This window comes from Oncorhynchus gorbuscha, unplaced genomic scaffold (assembly GCF_021184085.1).
Source record: "Oncorhynchus gorbuscha isolate QuinsamMale2020 ecotype Even-year unplaced genomic scaffold, OgorEven_v1.0 Un_scaffold_714, whole genome shotgun sequence".
Lineage (NCBI taxonomy): Eukaryota > Metazoa > Chordata > Actinopteri > Salmoniformes > Salmonidae > Oncorhynchus > Oncorhynchus gorbuscha.
The window spans coordinates 114,005-123,349 of record NW_025745776.1 but is presented as its reverse complement, the minus strand read 5'-3'; positions in this window follow the sequence as shown (position 1 = coordinate 123,349).

The window sequence follows — 9,345 nt, the reverse complement described above, 5'->3', positions numbered from 1 at the left end:
CACTGTAGTGACAGGATAACACCTCTGACAGGATAACACCTCTGAAACCACTGTAGTGACAGGATAACACCTCTGAGACCACTGTAGTGACAGGATAACACCTCTGAGACCACTGTAGTGACAGGATAACACCTCTGAAACCACTGTAGTGACAGGATAACACCTTTGAAACCACTGTAGTGACAGGATAACACCTCTGAAACCAAAGTTAGGCCCCTGGTCAGAGCTGTGTCTTACCATTGATGCTTTTACTGTTGCCTTATAGGCCTAAAGCTACAATAACACTGTGCAGAACTATCAACAGGGCCTCCATGTACATAATATGTGGACTAAGACTTCACAAGGCTGCTCATATTATCCAAGAATCAATGGGTAAATCAAATCAAATCAATGCAACAAGTGTAGACCTTACTGTGAAATACATACTTACAAGCCCTTAACCAACAGCGCAGTACAAGAAGAGTTAAGAAAATATTTACCAATAAACTAAAGTAAAATAATTATAAAAAGTAGGCAATAAAATAACAGTAAATTGGCCTAACAACCTTAATCGAAACGTTGAACTGTCACGTTCTGACCATAGTTATTTTGTTTTAGTGTTGGTCAGGACGTGAGCTGAGTGGTCATTCTATGTTGTGTGTCTAGTTTTCACGTTTCTATGTTTGGTCATTGTCTCTGATTGGGAACCATATTTCAGTAGCCTGTTTTGTGTTGGGTTTTGTGGGTGGTTGTCTTCTTTCTTTGTTTCTATGCACCAGATAGGACTGTTTTGGGTTTCCACATTTGTTGTTTTGGCATTTTGTTTCTTTATTAAACATGTTGAACCACGCTGTGTTTTGGTCTGATCCTTCGTCCACAGAAGAAAGCCGTTACATGAACAACCAGAAATGTAAATAAATAGATTAATGGTCATGATTTTTTATTTCTTACCTTTTAAGAACTATTTAATTTTTACCTTTATTTAACCAGGCAAGTCCGTTAAGAACACATTCTTATTTTCAATGACGGCCTGGGGCAGAACGACAGATTTGTACCTTGTCAGCTCGGGGGGTTTGAACTCGCAACCTTCTGGTTACTAGTCCAACACTCTAACCACTAGGCTACGCTGCCGCCCCAACTATACAAGGACATTGTTTGACATTTTACCACAGCCAATATCTTTTATAGCCTTCTTGGACTAATTAGAATTATTTTGCAGCAATTGGTACTTTTATTTGGCGTGTTGTCTCCATAGCGATCTGGGCAGGTTTGTGTGATCTACAGTGTGTTGAGGCGTGGTGAAAGACTATCCCTGCAGGCAATAAGTCCTACCGGTGTTTACCCTTCTGTCAACAGCTACACTCTGTCTGCGCTACTCCCTAACCACCACTAGGGGGCGCCACTTTGAAACGTGGGACCTACTGAGCAAGTGGAGAGGGTGGTGGTTTGTATTGTTGAAGCATAGTACTTGGTTACTGTACAATCAGGTGGAGGTTATTAGCGTTTCAGTAGCAGTAGGGACCTTTCAGACATTCAGGTCTTCATCTATATTGTGCGTCTGTGTGTGTTCCTGCTCATCCACCCTACTGGTAGTGTACAGCTGAAGACAGTTACTGATGTCTCTTGACATTTGTTGTAGCATGCCAAAGACCACACTGCACCGGGCCGGGTTTGGGGTGTCAGGTTCTCCTTAAATATCCCGATGGCTAGAGAGGACAGATGGCTGTGTCATATCATCATGATCCTGACCACATTTAGAAAACAGTCTGATGTTCTGTCATGATGTTTTCTCAGCATTTCAGCACTCCAACTAGACTTTAGTACTTCCCAGCTAGAATAGTTTAATGTCCTCAGAAGGTTTTGTGATATTTGTAAATATACTCACACAATTACTTTATTCACACAATTATGTTAATTGGTTTAATTATATTTAATTTAATTAGATTATTTAGAGATTAAGGTTATGTTTGGGAACAGGTTAAGGTTTGGGAACAGGTTAAGGTTTGGGAACAGGTTAATGTTTGGGAACAGGTTAAGGTTTGGGAACAGGTTAATGTTTGGGAACAGGCTAAGGTTTGGGAACAGGTTAAGGTTTGGGAACAGGATAATGTTTGGGAATAGGGTCATGTTTGGGAACAGGATAATGTTTGGGAACAGGCTAATGTTTGGGAACAGGATAATATTTGGGAACAGGGTAATGTTTGGGAACAGGGTAATGTTTGGGAACAGGCTAATGTTTGGGAACAGGCTAGTGTTTGGGAACAGGGTAATGTTTGGGAACAGGATAATGTTTGGGAACAGGTTAATGTTTGGGAACAGGTTAATGTTTGGGAACAGGGTAATGCTTGGGAACAGGCTAATGTTTGGGAACAGGGTAATGTTTGGGAACAGGGTAATGTTTGGGAATAATGTTTGGGAATAGGGTAATGCTTGGGAACAAACATCATTATATCAGACTATCATATCAGGTAGACTGTATAGCCTCCAGCCCTGTCAGTCCTCAGACCCCCTCTGTTCATGCTGAAGGCTGTCCACAACTTCAATTAGCTCTGGTAATGCTACCATTTGTTTCCCTACAGATCATCATGGCTGTTAGACTGGCTTTGATGTGATTGACGTCTCTTAGCAACCAGCTCTTTATTTGTTATTGGTGAATATACAGTTGTTTTAATCATGTTTCTAGTGCTCAAATAATACTGATAAATAGTTATATTTGTCATTGTTGGATATAGAGTTATTTTAATCATGTTTCTAGTGCTCAAATAATATTGATAAATAGTTATATTTGTAATTGTTGGATATTCAGTTATTTTAATCATGTTTCTAGTGCTCAAATAATACTGATAAATAGTTATATTTGTCATTGTTGGATATAGAGTTATTTTAATCATGTTTCTAGTGCTCAAATAATATTGATAAATAGTTACATATTTGTAATTGTTGGATATTCAGTTATTTTAATCATGTTTCTAGTGCTCAAATAATACTGATAAATAGTTATATTTGTAATTGTTGGATATTCAGTTATTTTAATCATGTTTCTAGTGCTCAAATAATACTGATAAATAGTTATATTTGTAATTGTTGGATATTCAGTTATTTTAATCATGTTTCTAGTGCTCAAATAATACTGATAAATAGTTATATTTGTAATTGTTGGATATTCAGTTATTTTAATCATGTTTCTAGTGCTCAAATAATACTGATAAATAGTTATATTTGTAATTGTTGGATATTCAGTTGTTTTCTTCATGTTTCTTAGTCCTTGTTTGTTTTTCTTGATCTCCTACGTCTTGTGGACATCCTCAACAAAGTGGGAATAATAATAATATAATAATAATTATGAATTCTTTACTTGTATTGTTCAGATTTCCCCTCACGTTTAGCTGTACGACAACCCATAATCCTCTCTGTTCTGTCTTACACAGAGAGACGTTTAGCTGTACGACAACCCATAATCCCTCTGTTCTGTCTTACACAGAGAGACGTTTAGCTGTACGACAACCCATAATCCCTCTGTTCTGTTTTACACAGAGAGACGTTTAGCTGTACGACAACCCATAATCCCTCTGTTCTGTCTTACACAGAGAGACGTTTAGCTGTACGACAACCCATAATCCCTCTGTTCTGTCTTACACAGAGAGACGTTTAGCTGTACAACTACCCATCATCCTCTCTGTTCTGTCTTACACAGGTTGAGTTTCTGCAAGAGAGACGTTTAGCTGTACGACAACCCATCATCCTCTCTGTTCTGTCTTACACAGGTTGAGTTTCTGCAAGAGAGACGTTTAGCTGTACAACAATCCATAATCCTCTCTGTTCTGTCTTACACAGGTTGAGTTTCTGCAAGAGAGACGTTTAGCTGTACAACAACCCATAATCCTCTCTGTTCTGTCTTACACAGGTTGAGTTTCTGCAAGAGAGACGTTTAGCTGTACAACAACCCATCATCCCTCTGTTCTGTCTTACACAGGTTGAGTTTCTGCAAGAGAGACGTTTAGCTGTACGACAACCCATCATCCCTCTGTTCTGTCTTACACAGGTTGAGTTTCTGCAAGAGAGACGTTTAGCTGTACAACAACCCATCATCCCTCTGTTCTGTCTTACACAGGTTGAGTTTCTGCAAGAGATACGTTTAGCTGTACAACAACCCATCATCCCTCTGTTCTGTCTTACACAGGTTGAGTTTCTGCAAGAGAGACGTTTAGCTGTACGACAACCCATCATCCCTCTGTTCTGTCTTACACAGGTTGAGTTTCTGCAAGAGAGACGTTTAGCTGTACAACAACCCATCATCCCTCTGTTCTGTCTTACACACGTTGAGTTTCTGCAAGAGATACGTTTAGCTGTACAACAACCCATCATCCCTCTGTTCTGTCTTACACAGGTTGAGTTTCTGCAAGAGAGACGTTTAGCTGTACAACAACCCATCATCCCTCTGTTCCTTCTTACACAGGTTGAGTTTCTGCAAGAGAGACGTTTAGCTGTACAACAACCCATCATCCCTCTGTTCTGTCTTACACAGGTTGAGTTTCTGCAAGAGAGACGTTTAGCTGTACAACAACCCATCATCCCTCTGTTTCGTCTTTCACAGGTTGAGTTTCTGCAAGAGAGACGTTTAGCTGTACGACAACCCATCATCCCTCTGTTCCTTCTTACACATGTTGAGTTTCTGCAAGAGAGACGTTTAGCCGAAGCCTGATGAACGCCAGGGTTTCTGCAAGAGAGACGTTTAGCCGAAGCCTGATGAACGCCAGGGTTTCTGCAAGAGAGACGTTTAGCCGAAGCCTGATGAAAGCCAGGGTTTCTGCAAGAGAGACGTTTAGCCGAAGCCTGATGAACGCCAGGGTTTCTGCAAGAGAGACGTTTATCCGAAGCCTGATGAACGCCAGGGTAAATGCAAGAGAGACGTTTAGCCGAAGCCTGATGAACGCCAGGGTAAATGCAAGAGAGACGTTTCTGCAGCGTTTAGAAGCCTGATGAACGCCAGGGTAAATGCAAGAGAGACGTTTAGCCGAAGCCTGATGAACGCCAGGGTAAATGCAAGAGAGAGACGTTTAGCCGAAGCCTGATGAACGCCAGGGTAAATGTGTGGAAGGGGAAAGGTGTACCCTCACTTTCTCCACTGGCTGCCAGTAAAGTCACAGGCAAGTAAGTGTTACATAAGAAGTCTCCAGACCACGATCATCAGCTACTCTCGCTGACTAAACTCCACTTCATGGTGAAGGAAGATTCTGAGCGAAAACGCACGTACCAATTGAAATCTCCGATGACGTAGGCTTAGATTGTGCGATTTGATTGGACAATGAGTATTTGGAGACCGAGGACCTACGTCAACGGAGATTCAACTGGCACGTGCATTTTCACTGAGTTGCCATCTTTGAGAAAACAGAAACAAGGTAACAATCGGTGGTTGTATTTTATTAACGTTTATTGATCAAGTATGGATCTACTAAACAATGATAAAGGAGGGAGATGGAGCAGACAGTCAGTTGGGGATGAGTTATTTATACAGCCTAGTTAGCACGGACAGATTTCATGCCCTTGCTGACCCATTGGTCTGGAGGAGGGGTCCACTGATCCATAAAGAGATGTGATGGGATTTGCAGGAGCGTCAGAGAATGCATATATATAGTGAAGTAACACTGCATGGCCTCACTACAGGACCTGCTCTTCTTTCAAGGGTTGACTCCCTTGACACAATGTCTGTCTGTCTTTCTTTCTTTCTTTCTTTCTTTCTTTCCAACACCTTACCACTGTTACACCTGGTTATCAGCAGAGTCCCAACACCTTATCACTGCTACACCTGGTTATCAGCAGAGTCCCAACACCTTACCACTGCTACACCTGGCTATCAGCAGAGTCACAACACCTTACCACTGTTACACCTGGCTATCAGCAGAGTCCCAACACCTTACCACTGCTACACCTGGCTATCAGCAGAGTCCCAACACCTTACCACTGTTACACCTGGCTATCAGCAGAGTCCCAACACCTTACCACTGCTACACCTGGTTATCAGCAGAGTCACAACACCTTACCACTGCTACACCTGGTTATCAGCAGAGTCACAACACCTTACCACTGCTACACCTGGTTATCAGCAGAGTCCCAACACCTTACCACTGTTACACCTGGTTATCAGCAGAGTCCCAACACCTTACCACTGTTACACCTGGTTATCAGCAGAGTCCCAACACCTTACCACTGTTACACCTGGTTATCAGCAGAGTCCCAACACCTTACCACTGTTACACCTGGTTATCAGCAGAGTCTCAACACCTTACCACTGTTACACCTGGTTATCAGCAGAGTCTCAACACCTTACCACTGTTACACCTGGTTATCAGCAGAGTCCCAACACCTTACCACTGTTACACCTGGTTATCAGCAGAGTCCCAACACCTTACCACTGTTACACCTGGCTATCAGCAGAGTCTCAACACCTTACCACTGTTACACCTGGTTATCAGCAGAGTCCCAACACCTTACCACTGTTACACCTGGCTATCAGCAGAGTCCCAACACCTTACCACTGTTACACCTGGCTATCAGCAGAGTCTCAACACCTTACCACTGTTACACCTGGTTATCAGTAGAGTCCCAACACCTTACCACTGTTACACCTGGCTATCAGCAGAGTCCCAACACCTTATCACTATTACACCTGGCTATCAGCAGAGTCCCAACACCTTACCACTGTTACACCTGGCTATCAGCAGAGTCCCAACACCTTACCACTGTTACACCTGGCTATCAGCAGAGTCCCAACACCTTATCACTGTTACACCTGGTTATCAGCAGAGTCCCAACACCTTATCACTATTACACCTGGTTATCAGCAGAGTCCCAACACCTTACCACTGTTACACCTGGTTATAAGGTCTGGACTGTTCCAGTGTTCTATACAGTAGACTCTGACGTGAGGTCTGGACTGTTCCAGAGTTCTATACAGTAGACTCTGACGTGGGGTCTGGACTGTTCCAGAGTTCTATACAGTAGACTCTGACGTGGGGTCTGGACTGTTCCAGAGTTCTATACAGTAGACTCTGACGTGAGGTCTGGACTGTTCCAGAGTTCTATACAGTAGACTCTGACGTGAGGTCTGGACTGTTCCAGAGTTCTATACAGTAGACTCTGACGTGAGGTCTGGACTGTTCCAGAGTTCTATACAGTAGACTCTGACGTGAGGTCTGGACTGTTCCAGAGTTCTATACAGTAGACTCTGACGTGAGGTCTGGACTGTTCCAGTGTTCTATACAGTAGACTCTGACCTGAGGTCTGGACTGTTCCAGTGTTCTAAACAGTAGACTCTGACCTGAGGTCTGGACTGTTCCAGAGTTCTATACAGTAGACTCTGACGTGAGGTCTGGACTGTTCCAGAGTTCTATACAGTAGACTCTGACGTGAGGTCTGGACTGTTCCAGTGTTCTATACAGTAGACTCTGACGTGGGGTCTGGACTGTTCCAGAGTTCTATACAGTAGACTCTGACGTGGGGTCTGGACTGTTCCAGAGTTCTATACAGTAGACTCTGACGTGAGGTCTGGACTGTTCCAGAGTTCTATACAGTAGACTCTGACGTGAGGTCTGGACTGTTCCAGAGTTCTATACAGTAGACTCTGACCTGAGGTCTGGTCTGTTCCAGAGTTCTATACAGTAGACTCTGACCTGAGGTCTGGTCTGTTCCAGAGTTCTATACAGTAGACTCTGACGTGAGGTCTGGACTGTTCCAGAGTTCTATACAGTAGACTCTGACGTGAGGTCTGGACTGTTCCAGAGTTCTATACAGTAGACTCTGACCTGAGGTCTGGACTGTTCCAGAGTTCTATACAGTAGACTCTGACCTGAGGTCTGGACTGTTCCAGAGTTCTATACAGTAGACTCTGACCTGAGGTCTGATCTGTTCCAGTGTTCTATACAGTAGACTCTGACCTGAGGTCTGATCTGTTCCAGTGTTCTATACAGTAGACTCTGACCTGAGGTCTGATCTGTTCCAGTGTTCTATACAGTAGACTCTGACCTGGGGTCTGATCTGTTCCAGTGTTCTATACAGTAGACTCTGACCTGAGGTCTGATCTGTTCCAGTGTTCTATACAGTAGACTCTGACCTGAGGTCTGATCTGTTCCAGAGTTCTATACAGTAGACTCTGACGTGAGGTCTGGACTGTTCCAGAGTTCTATACAGTAGACTCTGACGTGGGGTCTGGACTGTTCCAGAGTTCTATACAGTAGACTCTGACGTGAGGTCTGGACCGTTCCAGAGTTCTATACAGTAGACTCTGACGTGGGGTCTGGACTGTTCCAGAGTTCTATACAGTAGACTCTGACGTGAGGTCTGGACTGTTCCAGAGTTCTATACAGTAGACTCTGACGTGGGGTCTGGACTGTTCCAGAGTTCTATACAGTAGACTCTGACGTGAGGTCTGGACTGTTCCAGAGTTCTATACAGTAGACTCTGACGTGGGGTCTGGACTGTTCCAGAGTTCTATACAGTAGACTCTGACCTGAGGTCTGGACTGTTCCAGAGTTCTATACAGTAGACTCTGACCTGAGGTCTGGACTGTTCCAGAGTTCTATACAGTAGACTCTGACGTGGGGTCTGGACTGTTCCAGAGTTCTATACAGTAGACTCTGACGTGGGGTCTGGACTGTTCCAGTGTTCTATACAGTAGACTCTGACGTGGGGTCTGGACTGTTCCAGAGTTCTATACAGTAGACTCTGACGTGGGGTCTGGACTGTTCCAGAGTTCTATACAGTAGACTCTGACGTGAGGTCTGGACTGTTCCAGAGTTCTATACAGTAGACTCTGACGTGGGGTCTGGACTGTTCCAGAGTTCTATACAGTAGACTCTGACCTGAGGTCTGGACTGTTCCAGAGTTCTATACAGTAGACTCTGACGTGAGGTCTGGACTGTTCCAGAGCTCTATACAGTAGACTCTGACGTGAGGTCTGGACTGTTCCAGTGTTCTAAACAGTAGACTCTGACGTGAGGTCTGGACTGTTCCAGAGTTCTAAACAGTAGACTCTGACCTGAGGTCTGGACTGTTCCAGAGTTCTATACAGTAGACTCTGACGTGAGGTCTGGACTGTTCCAGAGTTCTATACAGTAGACTCTGACGTGAGGTCTGGACTGTTCCAGTGTTCTATACAGTAGACTCTGACGTGGGGTCTGGACTGTTCCAGAGTTCTATACAGTAGACTCTGACGTGAGGTCTGGACTGTTCCAGAGTTCTATACAGTAGACTCTGACGTGAGGTCTGGACTGTTCCAGAGTTCTATACAGTAGACTCTGACGTGAGGTCTGGACTGTTCCAGAGTTCTATACAGTAGACTCTGACGTGAGGTCTGGACTGTTCCAGAGT